A 23,493-nucleotide genomic window follows, 5' to 3' on the forward strand; every position below is an offset into this window, starting at 1 on the left:
TTTGCAAAAGAGCTAGCTACCATTTTTATTACCTAGGGTTTGTGAGAAATAAAATAGCATAACTCAACAATAGTTAAATACCTTTCAAATATGAAGAACAATGTCAAGTAGTAGTTGAATTTGGTTCTCAAACACTAGAATCTTCTTTTACAATTCACCTTTGTGCTCTTTGTGCACTCTAAAAAATTTGGTAAGTGAAGATGAGTCAAAAATTAACTATATAACCCTTCATATTTGGCAATAAATGCTTAGTGCTTACATAGCTGTAAGCTCAACTATAATAGGAATTTTAACATGCTTGGTCAACATAGTGAGCTTGACACTTACTACCATGTCTCCACAACTTGATTGTAACCACTACTCCTTCATGCTTGGCAACAATAGTAATATCTTCTATGCCTGGTACCAACATAGAAAACAACAAAACTATAGATCTCCTCTAGTTTCTAATCATTACATCACATCTTAATTAATGTGCATATATGATCTTTTCAGATATTAGATTCTTGGAACTGATGTGTAATATAACTTTTCAATTATTAGTTCCACACATACTTTTTCTTGCCTAGCTAGGGGTGATGTGATCACTTGATCCATTGAATAAAGTGATCTCATTTGAGGTTGATGTACTACATTCTTCCTTCTTGTTCCGTGTCTTTTTCATCTACACATTTACCTTCTCAATATTGACCTTCTCTTTGCCTTTACTATTTTCATTACTCAACATTGGCGACCCAGTTAGAAAGTTTCTACTGACATGGCCAGTCTTGAGACAACTAAAGAATGTGGTCTCACTCAACCATCTATTGTAGATACCTTTGAAATGTGTTCTAATGTAATTTTCAAGAACATGTCCATATTCTTGACAATAGTGACAACTATACTTTATGTTGTAATCCCAATTATAGGATTTTCCATTTTGTCATACCTTTGTCTTCTTGTTTGATGTCCACTTGGTCTTAGATTTGCATTCATATGATTTGTGTCCATACTTTTGATAATTGTAATAGTATCCTTCAAATATCTAAGTTCTTATAGTCTTCATCTTGCATTCATTTGCTTGATGTCCTTGTTTGTTGCAGTTGTAGTAGTGTCCTTTGTAATTTTACTTGGGGTTTTGGTTGATAGTTTTGCTCCTACAAACATTTTTTGTATGACCAATTTTCCACAATTATGACAAGTAGGTTTTTAGTTCTTACCTTTGTTGTTCCTTTTCTCACCACTTTTAGATGATTCTCCTTTCTCATTATTGGTGTATCCCAATCCAATAGTATCATTGTTAGGTCTAGAGATTTCATCAATTTCTCAAAGTGTTTGATGCCTTCACTTGGTTTTTTGAATCTTTTAATGAATTCCTTCTTTACATATTTCAATGAATTCCTTCTTTACTCTTAGTTCATTTCTTAGTTGATCATTTTGTAACTCTAGGGTTGTGATCTTAATGTCTTTCCCATTCAATTAATGGTTTGCAAGAATCAATTGATTCATTGTATCCAATTGCATGTTGGCAAGATTTTTCACATCTAATGTCTTATTTTCAAGTTTTTTAGTTAGTATCCTTTTGTCATCTTCAATCATGACTTTTTCTTCCTCAGATTTCTTTTTCTATTCAGTCACCTCACATAGCAATAATGATTGGGCTTCTTACTATATCTTCAAATTTCTGACCTCTTCAGTTAGGGCATTGTTCTTTTCCAAAAGATTTGCAATTGTTGCATCAAATTCATTTGAGTTTCCATTCTCAAACAATCTAGTAGTGTCTTCTTCTTAATATTGAGTTCCATTTTACTAAATAGCAAGTTCCTTTCTTCTCTACAATGAATGGTGTAATTCATCTCTTGCCTCCTTGAGTTGATGTAGGGCAAGATATATTTCAATTTTCTAGTTCTCAATAGTCTTTTCCAACTTTTAGAATTCCATGTTTAAGATCTTACCTCCAAAACTATAAAACTTTCCTTTCTAGAGAACAAAGCTCTGATACCAATTGTTAGAAATAACAATGGGAAAGTAAATTTTGTGGGGGGAGGGGGTGAATCGACATTTAAAAATTTTTCCTCTAAAATATATCACCAACATCCATATCATAACTTAACATGTAAAATAAAATAATATAACATGCATCACATCTATAGCATATAGTAAATAACACATAACATAGTAAATTGGTTACCTAGAAACCCTCAACTCTCCAATGAGAAGGTAAAACTGGGGTGGGGATGACACTACAAATCTTCACTACTATAATTGTAAAGTGTGGCCTATTATGGCTACAATATGTTTGATGATAATCTATGATCTACCTTGTGAAAGGTCTGCCTATTAGGGCTTACAAAGAATGTTAGATCTCACCTTGTTAGAGGATTTGAACTTACAATAAAGCAAGCATTCAGTTAAGAGATTTATAGAAGTATGTCAAGACTTAAAGCTTGTTAGGACTACTTAGTTAAGAGATTTTCTTTGTATCAACTGGTAGAATGATTTAGCACCATGATCCTTTGGTTAGCGCCTCTCTACTTGATTTTAGATGTTCTCTTCACTGACTAAACCTTGATCCCTCTGATTAGATATGTCTTCTATATCCTTTCACTTCTATACTTTGTTCTTATCAAACTAATTTTGCATTGCATAACATTGTTATAGCCATCTCAGCCACCATGAATGCTCTCTCTACTCTACTCTTAGCATTCATTCAAAATCTTTAGGGTTTACCTAAGGGTGTATTACCAAACCATAATTCATAAGGAGTCTTGTTTGTACCTTTTATGATCTGCTCTCTATTTATGGTGTACACTATTCTATTAACTACTTCTCTCCAAAATGTCTTGGATACATCATTTGCAAACATCATTGCTCTTGCTACCTCTAATACTGATTTGTTTCTCCTTTCTGCTATCATATTCTACTTAGAGGTCTTGGGTGATGATAAATGTCTCATAATTCCATTTTCTTCATATAATATGTTAAACTTTCTATAAATAAATTATCCACCTCTATTTGATCTCAAACATCTAATCTTTACACTAGATTAATTTTGAACTCTATTCTTAAATATCTTGAACTTCTCAAATGCTTCATATTTTTCCTTAAGAAATGTTATCCACATTATTCTAGTGAAATAAAAAAAATCATAAAGTACATTTCTCCATAGAAACCTCTTGTTCTGGTAGGGGCACTCAAGTTTGTATGAACTATCTCCAACTTCTCTATGGTAGTGAACCTCTTGCTAGGAAATGATACCTTCTTTTTTTTAGCCATGATACATTCTTTGTAAACAATATTAGCAAGCTTCATGATTCCAGGTAAATCTCTAACTAAAAATGTACTACTTGCCTTTACAATGTTGTCAAAGTTTATATGACAAAACCTCCTATGTCATAACCAATTGTTATCCACTTTTGTAACCAAACATGTCATCTCAATAGGATTCAATTGAAATACATTACCTCTAAATCTTGTATTTATTCTAATCAACTTACCATCCTTATCTTTGATAAGACAAGTCTTCTCTGTAAACTGCAATTGATAACCTTTTATCCACTACCTGTCCAATACTCAACAAATTATTCTTTAAACCATAAAAAAATAAACATCATCAGTGTTAGTCTTGTTGATTTATGGAGGACTAAACATGATAAACTAGATACTAAGAGGAGGGGGTGAATCAGAATCTAGAACACCTTTTATTTTTCTCACCAATCCACATCTATCAATAACTTGTGCATGTAAAACTAGTAATGTAAATTTGGTGTAAACATATGAGTCTGATCAATCACATGCATTAAAGTAAAACACATAACATAGTATCTGTCACACATAAACCCTCCAAGGTGAAGGTAAAACTAGGGTGGGGATGAAATCGATAAATCTTCACTATTGTAGCAATAAAGTTAACCAGTTAAGGTTACGACCATAAGATATGATCTACCCTGTGAGGGGTCTATCCTATCAAAGGCTTAAGAGACTACTAGGTCTCACCTTGTTAGAGGATTTAATACTTACACCAAAGCAAGGACTTTGTTAGGAGATTTGCAAATATTTGTTAAGACCACTCTGTTAAGAGATTTACCCTAATTCAAGTTTGTTAAAACTGATTCAATACCTGACTCTTGGTTTGCTCTGTAAGCTAATTTTGAGTCTTCTCCCTGCTAACTAATCCTCTCCTCTAATTTGATATACTTGTCTTTCCCTTTCACTTCACTATAATGAGTAGGCCACTCAGTTTTTTAGATGATAAGATAACCCTTCAATGACTTCTAATATGATCTCAATCCTTTTCTATCAATACCTTCATGTTTGCACATCAAATCTTTTCATCTCCTTCTCTATTGGCATACAATCTAAGTTAAGATCATCACTATATAAAGAGTTTCATGAAGAGTTTTCTAGATAGTTCTATGTTTTGCCTCTTCATCCTAATCAGTGAACACACAACATAGGGATGTGTAATCCACAATGTGTTATTCTGTAACAACCTAAGATAGTATTCATTTTTTTATAACAACCTTTTCAAAAATCAAATATCCCTTCCAAGTTAGCCTAGTAATCATTTTTCCTAAAACTTTGTTCCATTCCTAACTTTTATGTAAATTTTGTGTAGCTCAACCTTTATTGTTTCTTGATGGTCAGCATTGCTATTGCTTAGCCTTCATTGTGCTACTAAGTAACTTGACACTTGTATTCTCAAAAAATTTCTTGGTCATTGATGAGATCACCTCATATACAAAAATACTTTTTGACCCAAAAATTTGATTCTTATAGAGCTAGGTACATACCTTTTTATGCACATGACTCAACCTATATGGAGTAGCTTGATCATAGTGATGACCATCTGACTCTTCCTTGAAAATGACTAAGTGGTTGACACTAGTAGACAACAATAGTTATAAATACCAAAAATATCCCCCTTTGACATAATTGGAAAAAACACTTTGTCATATTTACATTGTTACAATACAATCTGATAACGATCTCTCGCCCTAAGTCATATAACTTATGAACAATGTAAAAACAATAAAAAAATGAATAACAAAACCTTGTCACCTTTTTTCAAATCTGTACACTATACATTTTTACTTCTTCTTTCATCTTGTTTACATCACATTACTCTATCTCTCTTCAATTCTATTTTCCCATCTTCACATCTCTTTCCTTCTACATAGTCTCTTTCCTTTTATATAGTCTCTTCCCCCCTATTTTGGAAAACTATATGTCACTACTTCTGGGGTTGAATGGGTGGAAGTAATTCATATGTTTCAATGAATTCCTTGTGAACTTTGGTAATCATGGACAATGCATGATCCCATGTGATTCATGTTGCCTCTAAAATATTATTCTATAGCTGTAATCTTGCAACTAAATCAATTAAACTGTCAACCATTGAAAGATAATGATCCTCTATGATAAGATCCTAGGCTGTTTTAAGTTCTCTCTGCATGACCTCCAATGAGGTATCAACATTTCCTGAATAGAGATTAATTTGGATCTCATGTTGTTGTCAACTACCTAAAGTTCAATCAATGTACCTTGAACATTTAGTAGATTGTCATAATGATCAATGCTTGATCCTCTAACCCCAAAATAATACCGTTGGATGATTTTATCTTAGCTTGAGTCTTATTTATTTGTGCCTAAATGGAATGTGTAAATATTGTTACATCTGACAAAATTGTCTACAAATGTTGTACCTTATGTATTAACTCAATCATACTATGTGATTTCTCCTGTAATTGCACTTTATGCTCAAAAATAATTATGAAAACTTTTTCCACAACCTTGGTTTTAAATATTCTTGCTAACCAATCCATTAACTTCACATTTGATTCCATATCTTTGGCATTCACTTGATCAATTATATTTCCAAGCTAGTTTATGATTGGTGCATTTTCTTCAAAATCCTAAATCTCAAAAGTATAAAAAAATGCTTTACATCATATAATACTTGTTTATGTTTGTTCTCCCTCCTAAGCTCTTCTTTTCTCTTATTCTTTGCCAAAACTTCTTACAGCAAAATAGTTTTCTTTGAGGTGAGATTTTCCAGATCCAATTGTGGCATCTCAATGATTTCATCGAGACTAACCTTAATATTTGGTGAAACATCTTTTATTGTTTTCCTCTTTTTGCTAGATGTAGGAGTGTTTTTGCTTAACATTACCATGTGAGTTGGTAAAGGGGTGTCACCACTCATTATTGCTTGTGCATCTATGCTTAAGAAAATAATAGTTGCACTCTATTCATCTTTGTTTTATTCTTTGTCTTCCTCAATATGAGGTGCTGAAATAATCTTATCATTTTTATTTGTTTCTTTGTCTTCACCATCTTCCTCTTCATTTCTGATACTTGACTGCTCAACTTCTAAAATGTCAGTGGTGTCGACTTGTATAGGGGACATGCTACCTTGTAGACTTGACACACCTAAGCTTTCTCAACTAATGTATTCATCATCAATGTTTAAAGTTTCTACCTTCTTTGTAGTTAGTTCAAAAATGCTCTTCCACAACAATTCACTTAACTGTGATACAATTTCCTCCTTATTTATCAATATAAAAAATGTTCTATATTTCGGAACAAATCTATTCCTATGTTGTTCCAAAAATGTGTCCTATTTCTCTTGGGATAGATCAGGAATAACTCTAACTAATACATCAGTCCTTATCATTTTCTCTACCTTCTCTACCTATTCCCATCTTCCTTTCAATTTATCATATAGATCTTTGGGTATCTATCTCTCTATTTCACTAGGAGCTAGCCCAAAATTTGACATCATTTCTATCATAGCCTCCTTAATTCTATTCTTATAATCATTATCTAGTGTATCATATTTCACAAATTTAAAACTAGATAATCCTAGGGATCTCTTTATGTTTGAACATACCTCATCAATAGACTTTTGTTTCCGTTGAGGTGGTCCTCTAACCAGTCTTCTTCTTTTGGTTTTGGGGGCACTAGGCCCAGTAGATTCTACTACTCTCTACTTTGTATTCTACTTAGAAATAGCAGTTTCCCTAGTCCTTGGCTTATTTGGTAGTGGAGGTGTCAATGCTTGCTTCTTCTTTGTTGAGTTAGAGTCTTCTTTCTTGGTGGCATGACAACAACTAGGGTTTTACACTTGTCACCTTCTTCTACTTCATCTTCCTCATCACCACTATCTTGTTCTTCATCTTCACCAAGAACTTATGTCAATTTTAGTGTTTCTTTTCATTGTAATATTTTGTGACCAATTCTTTTGGAATTCTCATTCTCCTTTTTATTATTTTCTTAAATTCATCAAAATAAGAATCCTTTGCATTATCAAAATTTTCTCCCAATTGAGTAATATACTCATTGATTTATCTTGTCACAAGTTCGTCTTGTTCTCATACAACATTTCCAATACATGGAAAACAATTCTGGATATAAAAGAAAATACAAATAATTAGGGATCCCAAATTACACATTGAATTCTTCACTTTTCTTATTGATGATAGATTCTCTACAAGTTGTAACTTTTGCAGTTTGGCAGGATCATACTCATGATCTTTCATCACAATCTTCCACACTTGATCCACAACCATACAAGGTACATTGTTCAACTTGCTCATTTGATAGAATTTGCGAGTAATGGTTCTCACTTAAAATTATATTATTGGATTAGAAATGTTTGTAATGGATAGATGATGTCCATTCCACTTGGCTCCAATGTTAGCCTCAACTTCTTCATGGCTTAAACATTGCATGGTTTTCTTCTTGTCTAGGGTTGGATAACCTATAACTCTCTATATCATTTTCTTCATAATTTCAATTGGTCCATCTTGTAACCAATACTTCATGTCATAAATTATTCTCAAAAAAACTTTTATCCATTCAACTTTGAATTTTTTTGGGAGTTCTAGGGCATGAGTTAACCCTTTCCTTTCAATAATTTGAAATTCATCCTTCAAGATTCCTTCATTACACATCTTCTCATAAGCTTCTTTGATTTCATAATCTCCTACTTCTCCAAATGCACATATAACAAGGTTTGACATCATGGATCATAATGACCTTAGGTGGTATCAAAGATAGCGCATTCATAGAGTTAGAAATCTCTGGAATAGCATGAAACTTAGGTGGAGGATAAACATCACTCTTTACCAATTGACTTTTACTAACTTCTTGAATTATTCTAGTAGTTGATGAAGCTTCCATGATAGTAGATAGGGTTTGAATTTCTTCCTTCTTTGGATACTTGGCACTCATTCATGATCTTTACTCATTCAAACTTTTGATCAAATCGCTCTTGAAATCTCTATTGGTTGCTTAAATTGTTGAATCACTCTATGCTCTCAAAAATATGAATGCAAGGTATGAAATAATGTCTTCAAAATTCATTATATAATTTCTTCCTGATCAATTAGGGTCTCCATTAATGTTGCATACTTAGATGAGTGGAATCCAATTCTCTTGGTTGATATTGATGCCTTTCAACTAGGTCTACAACTTAGTCTCTTCCATGTTACTCAATCTCTATCATTCTTGAAATGCACGGTCCATGTTTCAATTCTTGGTCAACATAGACAATTTCCTTACACTTAACAACCTTTCACAAATTTGTTCTTATGCATCTTGTATATGCAGATATGAACTTTTGACACATTATCATGTAAGGAATTGATGTATGATATATTGATTAAGTATACAACTCCATACATACTGCTCTTGCTTAGTTTGAGATGACATGATCACCCTGTCCATTGGATTGGGTGATCTTAGATCTATTGGATCCACTATTTCCATCTTGTATTTTATTTTTCCATTTTTGGTTCATTTCATTCCTCACTTTCTCAATGTCCACTTTACCTTTTCCTTTATTCTTTTTCTAATTTTCTAAATGTATTTGAGTCGTACAATTCTTGCTTTGATGTCCAAACTTGTGACACTTGGAACATGTATTGTTAGGTGCATAATTATTCTTCCTTTGATTTTTCCAATAGGGTTTTGTGTCTAATTTGTATTCATATGCTCTATGCCCATATTTTTGGTAGTTATAATAGTAACCTTCAAATCTAGGTGTAGTAGGTGTATTCCTCAATCTTGACCTACACTCTTGTATCTAATGTCCTTGTTACTTGTAGTAAAAATAGTAAGAAGTAAACTTAGGTTTAGAATTTTGCACACCATGTTTTCTTCTACAAATATTTGCAGTGTGATAAAATTTTCCACAGTGATATCATGTTGGCTTTTCCTTTGGCTTTGCATTTCTCATTTCTCCATTTTTGGATGATTCTCCTTTCTCAATGCAAGAATTTCATGATCCATCAGAACAACTTGATGACTTCATTAGTTCTTAAAAGTACTTCATTTATTCCTTTGGTTTGTTGAATCTCTCCATGGAACTCTTCTCATTTCTCAATTCATTCTTCAATATGTCATTTTGTGATTTCAGATTTGAAATTTCCACATCCTTGTGATTCAATTCTTAATTTGCAAGCATGACTTGATTCATCATGTCCAATTTAATTTTTTTGAGCTTTTGTACATTTGATGTCCTTTCTTTAAGTCTACCAGCCATTAACCTTTTATATTCTTCAACCATCATCCTATCTTCTTCAACTTTCTTCTTTTGTTCAGTCACTTCACATAGTCTTACTGATTGGATTTCATGTTCTCTTTTTAATGCTCTTATTTCTTCATTCAGGAGTTTTTACCTATCAAGTAGATCAACATATGCTTTGTCATTTGGATTAATTGGTTCAAATAGTCCTTTAGTTTCAAATTTTTCATAAGAGTATTGCTTTATCTGGATGGCAATTTCCTTTCTCGCTTTTAGGGAATCCTTTAGATCTTGTCTTACCTTCTCAAGTTTTTGCAATGTGAATGCTAATCACCTAATTGTAAATAGTTTTTTCTAGCTTGAAAGTCTCCATCTCCAAGATCTAATTTCCAAGCCTTTAAGCTTCTTTTAGAGAACCAATGCTCTAATACCAATTGTTGATTGATGGAGGAATAAACATGATAAACTAGATACTAAGAGCGGGTGGGGGTGAATTAAAATGTATAATACTTTTTACTTTTCTTAAATTCATCCACATCTATCAATAAATTATGAATGTAAAAATAGTAATTTAAATCTACTACAACATATAAGTATGATCATTCACATGCATTAAAGTAAAACACATAAAAAATTATTTGTTACCTAGAAACCATCCAAGGTAAAGGTAAAAATGGGGTGGGGATGACACCCACAAGTCTTCACTACTATAGTAATAAAGTTAACCAGTTAAGGTTACAATGTTTGACCATAAAATTGTTAGGAATAAGGGGTTTCAATCTTGGATAAATTCCTATTCTTATTATTTGTTTTGTAAGTGTATTTTTTGAAAATAATGTAATTAAGTATGAGTGTACATGTCTAGTTGGCATGTTGATGTTTCACTCCACTTGTATGTGTCAACAGTTTGAATTGTGTGTAAGGAGATCACGGTTGAAATGGTTATGATGGATTCCTATGATGCATAAGAGCTATCTCTAGAATATTTGATGATGGGTGAAGACATGAAGACATGTGGAAATTGATCATTGAGTACTGTACACTCAAGTCTCCAACTCACATATCATTCTTTGTTCTTTGGAAGTTTCCCTAAAAGAGAAAGCACATGATATAAGACTTTTTTTAGGGTTGCAAATTGGAGAGTGAGAAAGTGTATTGTTGGTATGGTATTTTGCTACTAAATTGGTCTTTTGTGTCATTATTCTCCTGAAAGAACTTTTATTGAAAGTATGTTGTAACCTTCTATGTTGAAGATAATATATTGTGTAGGTTTTGGAGGGGTGAGGTTGTTTTACCAAAAGGTTTTTTCCCCACCTACATATCTGTGTGTTTATGTGTTTTCTTTCTCTATCTATTTTATGTATCCATGTTTGATTGCAATATTATTTTTTGCATAATATCTAATTTGAAATTGTAAAGATTTGACAGGAATTCACACAATAATTTCCTTAAGGGATTAGTGTAGGAAGTTGTTTCCACACTTGAGTTTCCTTACAAGAATATGATCTATCCTATGAGGGGTTTTCCCTATTAAAGGTTTAGGAGACTCCTAGGTCTCACCTTGTTAGAGGATTTGATACTTACAACATAGTAAGGACTCTATTAGGAGATTTACAAAGATATGTTAAGAGATTTTCCCTAATTCAAGTTTGTTAAAACTAATTCAGTGCCTAACTATCAATTTTCTCTGTAAGCTAATTTTGAGTCTTCTCCTTGCTAACTAATCCTCTCCTTTGATCTCATATACTTGTCTTTCCCTTTAACTTTATTGTAATGACTAGATCACTCAATCTGTTAGATGATAACAAAACCCTTCAATGACTTCTAATATGATCTCAATCCTTTTTTGTCAATAGCTTCATGTTCGCACAAAAACTCTTTCCATCTCCTTCTCTACTGGCATACAATCTAGGTTAAGATCACCCCTATATAAAAAAATTTATGAAGATTTTTCTAGATCATTCCATGTTTTGCCTCTTCATTCTGATCATTAAACGTACAAATAGGGATTTGTGATCCACAACATGTAATTATTCTGTAACAACCTATGACAGTATTAAATGTTCTATAATAGCCTACTTAAAAATGAAATAGCCCTTCCAAGTTAGCCTGATAATCATTTTGTCTAAAATTCTGTTCCATTCTTGACTTTCATGTAAACTTTGTGTAGCTCAACCTTCTTTGTTTCCTAATGCTCATCATTGCTATTGCCCAACCTTCATTGTGATCGGTACATACTAAGTAACACAACATATTCTCAAAAACTTTCTTGGTCGATGATGACTTGCTTGGTCATTGATGAGCTTGGATCATATACAAAAAATACAATGCGACCCAAAAACTTACTCAAATCCTATAAAGATTTTATAGGTACATACTTACTTATGTACATTACTAGGCCTATATAATGTAGCTTAGTCATAGTGATGACCATCTATCTCTTCCTTGTAAATGACTAAGTGGTTGACACTAATAGACAACAATTGTTAGACATACCAACAAGTCTTTCCATGAAGAGTAATAGATCCTATCTTTGTAATGTGACATGCTACATTGTTACCACCTCTAATAAAACCTCCATCATGATTTTTGAATTTAAAAAACTTGTTCATATCACCAGTCATATAATGTGAATAGCTTCTTTCTATAATCCAATCATATTTATTTTCAACTTGAGAAACTAGATTCTTTTCTTCTCTAATTTCAATTTCAGAACTTTCTTTTTTTATAACGAAAATCCTAATTCATCATCACTCTCACTCTAAAATCTTTCATCAAATTCATCATTTTCATTTGCATATAAACATTCTCTAGATATAATAGATTTGAAATTTCTTTTATTCTTTTTCTCTCTTTTAGGACACTTAGAAGAATAATGATCGAATTCATTGCAAGTCCAACATTTAACAATTTTCTTATCATCTATTTCTCTTCTTACACATAAGGCTATACCTTCCTCAATCTTTATGGCTTCTTCAGATCTAAATCTACTACTACTAGCATAATCACCATGGGCACTTACATTTTTGGATAAGGAGGAATAGATGCTCAAGGCACTAGAAGTTGTCTCCAATCTTGTCAATTCTCCAAACTATCTAAAACTTAATTCTTTTGCTTCCAATCTTCCAAGAAAAGTATCCCTAGTGAACTTCTTAGTACATGGTATCAAAAGCTCAATCATCTGTGCCACTTTCTTGAATGGCGGTGTCAAAATTTTCAAAATCTTCCGTACAATTTCATCTTCTTTGTTAGATCCTTCACAAGACTTGATTCCCACAACAATCTTAGATATTCTACAAATATAGCTTCTAATAGATTCATCTTCCATCATTTTAACATCTTGAAACAAACATATCCAATTCTATAATATTACTCTCTTTATATGTTTATCTCCTTTAAAAGTATATTCTAAAGCTTTCCAAATATGATGACATGTTTCTAGTTATTTCACCTAACTATATTCATTTTTAGGAAGTGTTGTCAGTAAGGCTTCTGTAGCTCTCACATTGTACATAAATAGATCTCTTTCTGCTTCACTACATTCCTCAAGCTTTCTTTCCTCCATAATTTCTTTGTTACTCTTTTTCAAATGCCAATATCCTGGACCCATTCATAGAAAATGAGTCTTCATATTTTCCTTCCAACTATAATAGTTAACTCCATCAAACTTGGGACTTTCTTCTTTGAAGTGGCTCACCATTGATCTCCCAAAGCTGTTAAGCTTTTTCAAGGACCCTATGCTCTGATACTAATCATTAGAAAGTAAAGTCCACTAATATAATTTAGAGATTGGGACGTGGTGGGGGGTGAATTAGTTATCCAACTATTATAACAATTATCAACCTTATTAATATTTAACCATATGAGCAATACTATTAGCAACCATAACAAGAAACTCATACACAATGAAACCATATATGTTAACTAGGAAGACCCTTGATCATAGGGAAAACCCTGGCGAGGATGGTATCCACAAAGTGATGTACTAATATAAATATTCCTTGTTAGAGGATGAACCTTGTTATGAGTCAATAAAAGAATTCAATACATATTAGTACTTGTTAGGAGAATTTGAGTCCTTGTTAGGAGATTCCAACCCTTTAGGAGTCGCACCAACCGTATTAGGAGTTGTAGAAGGCATATGGAACTGCTATTGAAATAGCTTCAGGCACAAGATCACTGAACTTACTATCCAAAAAATATTTGTATTATTCCTTGCATAATAATAGAAATGGATTGTAATTGTAATTTATTTTCATCTATCCTATCAACCAGACTTCTGCTCCTTCTGATCTTGATACCAAATCACAAAATTTGCATCCAATAATCCCTTGGATCACTTACTCACATTTACCAAATACTCTGCTCTTATTCACACAATCCACACTCAATACTCTTTCAAACAAGGAAAATATCCTTTCTTTATACCATGTCCTGAAAATAATTCCTTGAGTCATCCTTGAGGATTTCCCAATTAATTATAATAGGATCACATTAAGATAATTAATTATTTCATAATTACACAATGTTGTTGTCTCATAGTCTTTACAAATTCTTACACATATGACTCCAGACCTTGTGCACTTGCTGATGTCATCATCAAACTATATTTTGTTACTGTTTAAGTTCACATGTCATGATTCTATCTCTGTTAGAAGATACAATCCATTCACCATAAACTACTTCTCAGATACTCTTTTTGTATAGTACTCTTAGTAAATCAAGCATATCTTCTGCATGTCTTCGAATGACTTCATGTGCACTTTACCTAGCCATTAGATATAGTGTAGAACACACCCTTAACCAAACTCTACTTGATCATCAATTCTTCATCTGTATGATCTCATTCTCTATCTGTAACTCTGTTAGTCTTCTTTGAAATACTACTATGTTGACATCAGTGACAAACATAGTCATGTATGCAACATGTCAATCATGATAACAATATCTACATAATCTAGAAATTCTTAGGATACTCCCCCAAAGGAATAGTATCAACATTGATGCTAAAAATCTCCCCCTTTGACATTGGTGGCACCATAGATGAAAAACATCTAAGTTTAAAGAATACCAAAAAAACACTCTACTATTGTTGTTATTCTCTTCTTTTCAAATCCTCTTCATTAATCAAATCTAAAATCCTCTGTAATACTACTCTATTCTGCATCTCAATCTTTATATTGGCATCAGTTGTTCACAAACTAAATAACTCACAACTTCTTCCCCCATTCAATGTATCTCCCCATTGAAACCTTATACACTAGAGATCTCAATCTCTCTCCATTGATCAATCTTTACTCAATTAGAGGATCTTCTCCCCCATTTGTTATACTTCCTCTTTATACTCTCCCCCATTCACACATAGGATATTTTTTTATGCATACTCTCCCCCATTGACATCGATGACAAAAGCTTCAATATGTCAACCATCTACTCTAAGTCTTCAATCAGCTTGAGTGTCCAAAGACACTATTCTAAGCAAGCTATGAAGAGTCCTTGGTGGCTCTGTTCATCTCAGATATCACCCCATACAAGAAGCATCAACATTCAGTGTAGTCAAACAATAGTGCTTTATGCCACTATATTGATGCAATATCTACATCATCTACTTAGAAGTAGGCAAGGGCATAACCCCAAGCATACGTCTCAAGTACTCAAATGTATCTTTAGGCAAAGGCTTCATTAAGATATCTGCAATATGATCTTTTGTACTGACACACTCCAATATGTTTTCTTTAACTTTCTCTCTACAAACATGATACTTAATAGTTATATGCTAAGTCTTAGAATGTAATATAGGATAATTAGACATACTCACTATATTTGTGTTATCACATTGTATGACAATAGACTCTAAGAATTCTATCCCAATGTCCTTCAACATTTGCCTCATCCACATGATCTGATTATAATTATTTTCTACTACTACATACTCTACTTCAACTTTACTCTGTGAAATACAAGCTTATTTCTATTGGAAGCATGAATGCTGATGATATTCCTATGGGGAAGTATTATAGAAACATGATTAGATCATTATCATGATTATATGTTACATTCATGACTATGTTTGTCACTAATGTCAACATAGCAATTTTTTGTGGTATCTAATAGAAGAACATTGGTAAAGATCAAGTTGGTATGGACAGATCATTGAGTACTTTTAGTAGCGAGGTTAAAGAGAGATTATACTATGTGTCTAGTATACATAGCTAACCTTGGAAGCATAAGATATTAAGTCTAGAAGAAGCAATGCAAGTTTTGGTGAAGTCTATTTTGAGATAGAGTTTATAGAGGCATGTTCTAGTAAACTTGTTATATCTCTTAGCAGATTTGTTATTCTGAGAAGTTGAAGTTAAAGATGTAAAGAAGACGTATTGGTGATGACATGGTTAAGATCACTCATCATAATGTTACATGTACAAAAAGTTATTCAAGTTGCAAGGTGAAAGATTAATGTTATTGCTAAGTGTAATGTGTTTTTTTATGTGGTCCTATAATAACTAATTGATAAGGTGTAACAACCAACTCAGGGAATTGTTTTATGGATTCGGTATAAAGGAAGGCAATTTTCTTTTATCATGTATGATGAATGTATGGAGGAATGTGAAGATAAGTAGAGTAGAGTAGAAGTGAAGAAACTTTATTGCTGATGTTTTATTGTGTGATCCAAAGTTGGATACTTGGATATGAGCTTCATGACCTAGTCTACAAGGTCTGATAGTGATTGGTCCAATTGACATGATAGAGGAAAGAAGTTAAAGTAAAGTAAACATAATTATTCTACAAGAAATAGTTGAGAGATTAGTTGGATAGTGAGTTTAGTAGTCTTACCCTAGAAGTTGTTTGGAGAGTGGGTCCTTTTGTCTTCTACAACTCCTAACAGGGTTAACACAACTCCTAATAGGGTTGGAATCTTCTAACAAAGATTCAAAGTCTCCTAATAGGGACTCATATGTACTAAATGTTGTAATAGACTCCTAACAAGGTTCATCCTCTAACAAGGAATATTTATATTAGTACATCATCTTGTGAGCATTATTCCCACTAGGGTTTTTCCTCTAATTAAGGGTTTTCCTAGTTAACATATATGGTGTAATTGTATATGTGCATCTTGTAATGGTTGCTGTTTACTTTGGTTAAATGGATAAGATTGTTTAAGGTTGATAAATTTTTTAATTATTGGATAAATGATTCACCCCTCTCTCAATTATCTTGGTGGACTATTGTTTCTAACAATTGGTATCAGAGCATCTACTCCTTGAAGATAAAGTTTAACAAAAATGGAAGATACATGGAAAACATGCTTAGGATAGATAGTCTAAAGTTTGATGAAAAAAATTATGATAGCTAGAAGGAAAAAATGAAGACACATCTATTGTGTATGGGTCCAAGATATTGGATTTTGACAAAATTAGAAAAGATAGTCATTTCTAAAAAAGATTTGGAAACCTATACTAAGGAAGAGAGAGATCTTTTCATGTGTGAAATGAGAGCTAGAGAAGTATTATTATCTGCACTTCCTAAAATTGAATACAACTAGGTAAAATCACTTGATACTTCTCATTTTATTTGGAAAGCTTTGGAAAATAGTTTTGAAGGAGATGAACATTCTAAGAAATTGATGTTACAAAGTTGGATTTGTGCATTTCAAGATGCTAAAATGATGGAAGATGAATCCATAAGAACATTTGCAGGTAGACTATCAAAAATTATTGTAGGTATTAGATCTCAAGGAGAAACCTAAGAAGATGATGAGATAATATGAAAGATATTGAAGAGCTTAACACCACTGTTTAAGTTAGTAGTTCAAATGATATAGTTGTTGATATCTTGTACCAAAGATTTCAAAAAGGAGACATTTCTTGGAAGACTTGAAGTAGTTGAGAATGAACTTAGACCGTTTGGAGAGTTGATCATAATAGAAATAACTTTTAGTGCCTTGAATATTTGACCTAGTTTATCAAGGAGCACAAGTGCTAGAGGAGACTTGGCTAGCTATAGCAGATCTGATGATGACAAAAAATTGAAGAAGGAATAGCCCTTCTAGTAAGAAGAGAAAGGGATGATAAGACAATCTTTAATGTTGGACTTACAATGAATTTAGTAATTATGCATCTAAGTGTCCTAAAAGAGAGAACAATTATAAAGGAAATTTCAAACCTAGAAGAGATAGAGAGTGTCTATATGCAAATGAAAAAGATGATTCTGATGAACAAGCAGTAAGTGCTAGTACTGATGAAATAGGATTTGTAGCAATTAAAGAAGAAAGTCTAGAGAAAATAGCTTTGATATCACAAGTTGAAAAGGAATCTGATTGGATAATTGGCAATGGTTGTTCACATAATATGACTGGTGATATGGACAAGTTTGTTGACTTCAAAAGTCATGATGGACGCATTGTTACAGTTGGAAACAATGAAACATGCCATGTTAAAGGTATTGGATCTATAACTCTTGATGGTAAAACTAACACTAAGGATGTATATTTTGTTGATGGTTTGAAGCACAATATTTTGAGTGTTAGATAACTAGTAGATAAAGGTTATCAGTTGCAATTCACAGAAAAGAAATACATGATCAAAGACAAAGATGGAAAGGTAACTAGAATAGGAACTAGATCTAGAGGTAATGTATTTTAGTTGAATCCTACCGAAATGACATGTTTGGTTGCAATGGTTGATGACAATTGGTTATGGAATAAGAGATTTTGTCATATAAACTTTGATAGTATTATGTTTGTAGTTAGAGATTTTCCTACGATTATAAAGCCTACTAACACAATTTGCAAAGAGTATGTTTTGGCAAAGCATAATAGAACTTCTTTTCCTAGCAAGAAGTTTACTACTACAAAAAAATTAGAGATTGTACACATAGATCTCAATGGTCCTACAAAGACTAAAGGATTCTATTGTGAAAGGAATTTCATAATTTTAGTCGATGAATTTTCTATAATGATGTGGATTGCATTTCTTAAAGAAAATATGAGGCATTTGATAAGTTCAAGATATTCAAGAATAGGGTTGAGAATGAATCTAGTATGAAGATTAAATGTTTAAGATCAGATAAAGGAGGAGAGTTTAATTCAAATGAGTTAAGCATATTTTGTGAAGCTAATGGAATCAAAAGATAGTTATCAGCTCCAAGAACACCTAGATAGAATGACACAACAAAGAGAAGAAACAGGTTAGTAAAAAAAGCAATAAGAGCTATGTTAGCTAAGAATGATGTATCCAAGATGTTTTGGAGAGAAGCTATGAATAAAATAGTCTACACTATGAACAAAGTGCAAGTCAGGAAAGACACAAATAAGACCCCTTATGAATTGTGGTTTGGTCACTCACCTACAGTTAAGAGTTTCAAAATTTTTAGCAGTAAGTGTTATATCAAAAGAGATGATGATATTGGCAAGTTTGATGCTAGAAATAATGAAGGTATGTTTCTTAGTTATTTATTGAAAAGAAAGGCTTAAAGATTTTATAATTTGAGAACTAATACTACTATGGAAAGTGCAAATGTAAGAGTTGATGAGAAATTCAGGATCCAAGAAAGAGCAGTTGATTACGATTGAGATGATGAAATTGTTACTAAACCAAGTAATGATGAAATATTCCTTGAGACTAACATTTTTTTTTAGAATGAAGGAGAGCTAAGACATGAACAAAGCTCAAAACCTTCAATAGAGGCAAGGGTTGAAATAAAAACTCCTACTTTGGGTAAGAATATGACAAATAATCATCCATGCAAGAAAATCATTAGAAGCAAAGATAAAGGTGTAATGACAAGAAGCATAATCAATGAAAAACTATGTTTGATATTTCAAGTTGAACCTAAGAATGTAGATGAAGCATGTAAAGATGACTATTGCAAGCAAGCTATGAAAGAGTAATTGGATTATATAGTAAAGAATGAGACATGGGAATTGGTCCCTAGACCAACAGACAAGAATGTGATAGGAACTAAATGGGTATTCAGGAACAAGATGAATGAACAAGGTGAAGTTGTAAGGAATGAGGTAGGATTGGTATGTAAAGGTTACTCACAACAAGAAGGAATAGATTATGATGAAATCTATGCTCCTATGTAAAGAATAAAAGTAGTAAGGTTATTCTTAGCATATGCAACATACAAGAAATTCAAAGTACATTAGATGTATGTCAAGTTAGCATTTCTAAATGGAGAAATTGAAGAAGATGTATACATAGAACAACCTAAAGGTTGTCCTTTAATAGATGACAAGGACATAGTATGTAGAATGAAAAAAGAATTGTATGGCTTGAAGCAAGCACCCAGAACTTGGTATGCAAGGTTAGAAAAGCATTTGAAAAGCTTGGATATAACAAAGGTATGATAGATAGTAATCTCTATTAGAAAGAAATTAATAGTAGATTAATGATTATAGTAATATTTGTTGATGATATCATATTTGGAGGAAATAATGATGAAAGTGACAAGTTTGCAAAATAAATGAAGAAGGAATTTGAAATGAGCATGATAGGATAAATGAATATTTTCTAGGATTATAGATCATATAGAATAAAGAAGGAATCTTTATTTCTCAGACTAAGTATTCGAAAGATAAACTAAAAAGGTTTAGTTTGGGAACATGTAAACTTGTTGTAACACCTATTGTAACTAGATACATGTTATCTACAAAGGATGAGACACCTACTATTGAGTAGAAGAAGTACAAATCTATGATCAGAGGATTGTAATATCTGACTCACACAAGGCTAAATATAGAAAATACAGTTGGAATTTTTGCAAGATTCCAAGATGATCCTAGAGAAGTACATTATGCTATAGTCAAAAGGATATTTAGATACCTAAAAGGAACACCAGAGTTCAAATTGTGATATGATAGATCTAATAATTTCACTCTATATTCTTATACTGATACTGATTGGGCACACAATATGGATGATAGAAAGAGCACTAGTGGTGGAGCCCTCTTTTTTGGAGGAAGATTAGTGTCTTGGTAAACAAGAAGTAGGATTTTACCTCACAAAGTACAATAAAAGTAGAATATGTTGCAGCAACAAACAATTGTAATCAAGTTGTTTAGATGAAATAGATGCTGAGGATATAAGGATAGAATTCAATGAACATGTGTCATACATTGTGACAACACAAGCATAGTAAATATGTCTAAGAATCTAGTGTTGCATTCTAAGACCAAACACATTTCTATCAAGTATCACATGTTGAGAGAGAAAGTTTCAGAAAAGGAAATTATATTGGAGTATGTGAGCACTAAAGAGAAGATTGCAGATATTTTTACTAAGCCTCTTCATAAAGAGACTTTTGAATATTTGCGAGGTATGCTAGGGGCTATGCCCCTTCCTACATCAAAGAAGATGATGCAAGAGTAAATTATTCTAGTGTAATAGAGCACTATTGTTTTTTTGGATTAAATTTTGATGCTTCCTGTATGGGGGAATATCTATGATAGACAGTCATCTAGGACTCTTGTTGGATGTTGTTTTTGAATAGTGTCTTTGGACACTTGAGCTAGTTAGAAATAGTTGTTGCCTAGTTTGATGGTTGCTAAAACCTTTAACATTGATGTAAATGGGGGAGAAATACATCATGAAAAATAAGTAAAACAAGTAAAAAAAGTACAACATGAAAGAAAAATAGTTTGGAAAACATGGAAAACAAGTACAACATGTTTAGAAAATCAGTTGGAAAGAAGTATAGTAGGAGAAGTACAACATGGAAAAATAGTTTGACACAAAGCACATTGAGGTATATAAATGGGGAGAATGATTGATGAAGAGGATTTGAAAATGATTGATGAAGATGGTTTGAAAAGAAACATTAACCATCTTTTGCAGTTGGTATTCTTGGAACTAGACAATTTTTTTATCTATGTTTCCATCAATGTCAAAGGGGGATATTGTTGGAAGCATAAATATTGATAATATTCCTATGGGGGAGTATTGTAGGAACATGATTAGATCATTATCATGATGATATGCTACATTTATGATTGTGTTTGTCATTGATGTCAACATAGCAATTTTCTGTGGTATCTGACATAAGAACAATAGTAAAGATCAAGTTGGTATGGACAGATCATTGAGTACTTTTAGTAGTGAGGTTAAAGGGAGATTATGCTATGTGTCTAGTGTACACAACTAACCTCAAAAGTATAAGATATTAAGTCTAGAAGAAGCTATGCAAGTTTTGGTGAAGACTATTTTGAGATAGAGTTTACAGAGGCATATTCTGGTAAACTTGTTATATCTCTTAGTAGATTTATTATTCTAAGAAGCCAAACTTAAAGATGTGTAGAAGACATGTTGGTAATGATGTGGCTAAGATTGATCGTCATAATATTACATGTACAAAAATTTTTTCAAGTTGCAAGGCAAAAGATTAATGTTATCTCTAAGTGTAACGTGTTCTTAATGTGGTCCTATAATAATTAATTGAGAAGGTGTAATAGCTAAATCAGGGAATTGTTTTATGGATTCTGTGTAAAGGAAGAACATTCTCCTTTATCATGTATGATGAATGTATGGAGGAATGCGAATGATTGTAAGCAACACAAAGAGTGGAATGTAAAGATATGTAGAGCAAAGTAGAAGTGAAGGAAACTTCATTGCTGAGGTTTTATTGTGTGATCCAAAGTTGGATACTTGGATCTGAGGTTTGTGACTTGGTCTAAAAAATCTAATAGTGATTGGTCCAGTTGATAGGATAGATGAAAGAAGTTAGGGTATAGTACACACAATTATTCTGCAAGGAATAGTTGAGAGATCTATTGGATAGTGAGTTCAGTGGTCTTGCCCTAGAAGCTATTTGGATAGTGGGTCCTTCTATCTTCTACAACTCCTAACAGGGTTGAATCTTCTAACAAGGATTCAAAGTCTTCTAACAAGGAATCATATGTACTAAATCTTTTAATAAACTCCTAATAGGGTCCATCCTCTAACAAGGAATATTTATATTAGTACATCATCTTGTGGGCATCATTCCCACTAGGGTTTTCCCTCTGATCAATGGTTTCCCTAGTTAACGTATTTGGTGTAATTGTCTCTGTGCATCTTATTATGGTTTCTATTTACTTTGGTTGAGTGGATAAGATTGTTTAAGGTTGATAAATGTTTTAATTATTTGATAATTGATTCACCCTACCCCCTCTTAGTCATCTTGGTGGACTATTGTTTCTAATAGTTTCTTTCTTAGCCAAGAAACCAACCTTCCTCCAAGGAAAAATTCTCCACCACTAGTGCTTTTTTTCATTCATACTACTTGCCTAGTCTACATCAGTATAAGCATATAAAGTCAAATCACTTGATCTATCATACCATAATCCATAATCATGTGCACCCTTCAAATATCTGAATATCCTTTTTACTGCTACATAATGAGATTCCTTAGGATTAGCTTGAAATATTGCTACTATCCCAATTGCATTTTCTATATCTAGTCTAGTGTGAGTTAGATATTGCAAACCTCCAATCATTGATTCATACTTCTTCTCAACTATAGACATCTCATCTTTGCTAGATAAGTTGTGACCAGTTATCATAGGTGTACCAATATTCTTATAATTTTCCAAACCAAATCTTTTCAACAAGTCTTTCAAGTACTTAGCTTGTGAAATGAAAATACCATCGTTGCTTTGCACAAGTTGTAAAGCTAGGAAAAGCTTCATCTCACCAATCATATGCATCTCAAATTCATTCTTCATCTCTTCAGCAAACTTATCACTTTCTTAATCATTACCTCCAAAGCTTATATCATTAATAAATATCACAATTATCAATAAACCATTCTCGATTTCTTTCAAATATAGACTACTATCTACTATACCTTTAGCATATCCAAGTTTTTCCAAATACTTATGCAATCTTGCATACCAAATTCTAGGTGCCTTCTTCAGACCATATAGTGTTTTCTTGTATTTTCATGCTGTATCCTTGTGTTCTATCAATGGTAATCCTTTAGGCTACTCAATGTAAACTTCTTCAAGT

The sequence above is a fragment of the Cupressus sempervirens genome, chromosome 1 (assembly GCF_028749045.1).
Source record: "Cupressus sempervirens isolate cs-2001-9-10 chromosome 1, ASM2874904v1, whole genome shotgun sequence".
Taxonomy (NCBI): domain Eukaryota; kingdom Viridiplantae; phylum Streptophyta; class Pinopsida; order Cupressales; family Cupressaceae; genus Cupressus; species Cupressus sempervirens.